Source organism: Sapajus apella, unplaced genomic scaffold (assembly GCF_009761245.1).
Source record: "Sapajus apella isolate SASKATOON/1434 unplaced genomic scaffold, GSC_monkey_1.0 scaffold127, whole genome shotgun sequence".
Lineage (NCBI taxonomy): Eukaryota > Metazoa > Chordata > Mammalia > Primates > Cebidae > Sapajus > Sapajus apella.
The window spans coordinates 271,419-275,164 of record NW_022437067.1 but is presented as its reverse complement, the minus strand read 5'-3'; the positions used below and the strand labels follow the sequence as shown (position 1 = coordinate 275,164).

General features: G+C 65.5%; 1 protein-coding gene across 8 annotated transcripts in view; it reads left to right on the top strand.

The window, feature by feature from the left end:
• The first annotated feature begins 687 nt into the window (after positions 1 to 687).
• CUNH1orf159 (chromosome unknown C1orf159 homolog) overlaps positions 688 to 3,746 on the top strand; it is a 25,546-nt gene continuing 22,487 nt past the window's right edge. For 2 of the 8 annotated variants that reach the window (XM_032262045.1, XM_032262040.1), the window contains exon 1: positions 688 to 868. The gene's annotated coding sequence lies outside the window, so the exon portion shown is untranslated. Of the gene's footprint in view, positions 869 to 909; positions 969 to 3,746 lie in introns of those variants that run through there. The other 6 variants (XM_032262044.1, XM_032262041.1, XM_032262043.1 and 3 more) reach the window with 5 other exon arrangements.

The following is a 3,746-nucleotide window of genomic DNA, read 5'->3' as shown; positions in this document are numbered from 1 at the left end:
CCGGGTCCTTCAGGGAGCGCCTGTAAACGTGTTCGCCGAAGGCTGCGGGCGCCGCGGTTCGCACACAGTCCGTTTTCTCCCGGGTGGCCCCGAGGCGGAGCCCCGGAGAGGCCCACGCGCCCGGCCTGTGGGGCAGCGACGCCGCCGGACCACAGGGGGAACCTGGGACCCCGTCGCGCGTCCGGAGGCCGCAGGGCCCGGATCCGTCCGGGAGGCGGCGCCGACGCGGGTCCCCGGGCGCCCCCCGGGTCCGGGCCGGGGTCCGTCCCGCCGAGGACTCCGCACAGGCGCCGGCTGCGGACCCGGGCGCGTTTGGCCGAGCGCTCTGTGGGTCTGGAGGGCGCTGGCTCCGCGCGCCCGCGGTCGAACGTGGTGCAGCCGCGCCGCCGCCTCGGACGAAGCCGGAGCCGCCGCGGTCGCCCCCAACCGCTCCGCCGCCGCCTAAACCGGCGGAACGCGACGGACGCCAGCGCCCGTGCAGCCCCGGGTCCAGCTCCAAGGGCCCCATCCGGGAGACTCGGACGACGCCCCGCCCCGTCTCCCGGCAACGCCAAGCCGCCGGAGCGCGAGGAATCCTGGGGAATGCAGTCTGTCCCTGCCGGGGTGGGGGGCGGCCGAGGCATGAACCTGGTCTCCCAGGACTACATTTCCCAGAGCACTCCGCGACCACGCCCTCCCAACGGCCTTGCCCGACGGAACCACCGGGAGAGGACGGCTCTCGCGCGGCCCGCCGGGAGTTGTAGTTTTTTTTGGGAGCCGCGGAGCCTGGCCCTGCGGCGGGGGCGGAGGAAAAACTACAAGTCCCAGGGGGCGCGGCGCCAGCGCCTGAGGGCGGGGTGTACGAAAGAGAAGCTCGGAGGGCGCCGGGGTGAGTAGGGGCTGGGGGCGGGCGTGAGGGCGGCGGGTGGGGGCGCCGGGGTCCATCTCGGCGGCCCGGGCGGCGCGGGGCGCGCAGGAGGCGGACAAAGGTCTGCGCCCCGGCCGGGTCCAAGAGACGCCCCCTGCGCGTCCCCCTTCGTGCGGCGCGCGGAGGAGCGGCCCGCGCCTGGGCCCGCGTCCTCGTCGCCGCCTCCCAGCGCGCTGGGGACAAGGGAGGGGGTTCCCGGGGAAAGGAGGGGAGGGGAGGGGAGGGGAACCCCGGGGAGGGGAGGGGTCCCTCGGGAAGGGAGGGGAGGGGGTTCCCGGGGCAGGGAGGAGGCGCCCGGGGCGGGGCAGGGGTCCCCGGGGAGGGGACGGGAGCGGCGGCCGGGGGAGGAAAGGGGGCGCGCTCTCCTCGCCCTGCCCGCAGCCGGCAGTGGGGGTCCCGGCACGGCCCCCGCTGTCCTAGAAGTCGGCCGCGTTGCCGGTCTTTTCCGCGCGCGGCTGTGGGGTTTGTTTCGGTCCGTTTGCCGCCCGGAGCAGCCCGGGGGGGCTGGGGTGCGGTGGCAGCGAGGCGACTTGGACGGGCTCCTGGAAGCCCAGGTGTTCCGATGCTTCTCTTACCGAACGCAGCTTCCCCGGGAAACTGCTTTGTGGCCGAATTCTTAACCGCCTCGTCCTGTTAAACTTCAGGGTGTCAAACTTGGCCCCCTTTTTTGGTTTTCGCTTTTCTTAGTGTCACCACAGTGTGCAGAGACCGAACGGTGTTCCGCCGGGGTCCTCTTGGTGGCCACATTGGTTTAACGAAGGTGTTTGTGGATTATACAGAAACGCTCTTTTCCAGACACGCACACGTCCCACCCCCAGTGCTCCTCCCAAAAGCCGACCAGGCAGGTGTCTCATGCGCAGTCACCTCGGCCCTGGGGCCCACAGACAGCACCCCTGTGGGAACCCCACAGATACCCCCCAGCCCCTCCCTGCCTTGCGGCTGCTCTCCACCTGTGCTCCGACTTACGGGTAACTCATTTAAAGATTCGCTAGCACTGTGGATGCTGAGGTGGGAGACGGCTCAGGCCGGGGAGTCTGAGACCAACCTGGGCAACACAAGGAGACCCGTCTGTAAAAAATAAAGAAAGTAGGTAAGCGTGGTGGCGAGCACCTGTGGCCTTGTTACAGTCAGTGGCCAGTCGGATGTCAGCAGGGCAGGAGAGGGCCCCACCCAGGGACATTTGGCTGGTCAGAGGAGAAGGCCTCAAGGGAGTGTGCACACAGCTGCAGTAAACACTCTGCCCCCCTCCCTCCCCGGTGCTGGCAGCCACTGTGACTGTGGGCAGCCCACCCCAAGGGAAGAGTCGAGACCCCAGAAGCGTGCCAGTGTCTAGGAGCCTAAGTCAAAGGTCAGTCCACACTCCTGACCTCTCAAGTCCCCGCCTGGCCCTCTTTCAAGGCGGCTTCACTTCCCTTCATTCTTAACAAACTGCTGCGTCTGCACTAAAACTTGCCTCGATCTCTTCGGCCTCGTGCCGTTCAGCCAGATTCCTTCTTCCAAGGGGCAAGGACTGGGGCCGCTGCAGACCTGGACGGTTCACTGCTGCTAACGCGCTTTGGTGTCGGACGTGGGGTATGTTCTGCCACCAGCAGTCCCAGCTGCTCGAGGGGCTGAGGCAGGAGGAGCGCAGGAGCCCAGGAGGCAGAGACCGCGGTGAGCCGAGATCGCAGCCTGGCACGCCAGCCTGGGTGAAAGAGGGAGACCCTGACACAAAAAAAAAAAGAGCAACGGTTCTCACCACAGTGTGAGGGTTCCGCAGGCGCATGGTGGAGCGTGGAGCTCAGGCGGGCTTCTAGGGCTGCTATGGCAGAATGCAGCTGAGTCGGGACACCACGGTGTGTCCGTGGCGGCAAAGCCAGGTGGGGCTGCAGCAGCCTCAGTTCTTGCCTCCTCAGAAGGAATAATTCGACTGAGGGGCGTGAGGCAGGAGGGACCGAGGCAAGTTTTAGAGCAGGAGTGGAAGGAAGGGAAGCACCCTCGGAAGAGGGCCAGGTGGGCGACAAGACCACGTGTGCGGTTTTATATATTGGCATGCTTCAGAGTCTTGCGTCCCTTCTCCCTGATTCTTCCCTTGGGGTGGGCTGGCACCCGCGCAGCGGCCTGCTGGCACGTGGGAGGGAGCGTGCAGCCCCAGCTGACTGGAACTGCGCACTCCCTCACTTGAGGCGTCCTTCCCTCACCTGTGAGATATCCCAAGGAAGTCGCGGAACAGTTACACGCCGCCATTTTGCCTCTCGGTGCACACGTGTGAGCCTGCCTGCCCCACTCCTGAGATCTTATTGTGGAGCTGCCAATCACTGGTTTCAGGGGTTTTCTGTCGTTTGGGAGACTGCCTTTCCCTGGTGCTGGTGCAACCAGTTCTTTTGGAGACAGCGAGCAGCCACCTGACCATCACCTGATGGTGGCCTGACATTCCTGGTGGGGGCTGGGCCCTCTCCGGCCCTGCTCATGTCTGCTGAGTTACCTGCAGTAACAGCCCGACTCAAGTGTTCTGAGCCCACAGGTGGGTGGGCAGCATCTACCCTGCACACCAGCAAAGTGGGATGTCTCCTTTACATCCATCAAGGCGTTTGCGGCGTTTGTTTCCTAAGGAAGCACGAGATGGGATCTTTGGATAGGCTCGTGTTTCAGGCTCCCAGACAGTTCTTACTGGGCTGTAAAGCTACATTTCACGTTAGCTTCCTTCTCTTGCGGTGAGATCACCAGCATTAGCTACATGGATGCAGTGGGGGTGCCAGCTGGCTCTCAGTGCTGTGTATACCGAGGTTCCGCAGCGTGAGAAACCCACGGGTGTGTGTACCCAGGTTCCGCAGCGTGAGAAACCCGCAGGAGTGTGTAC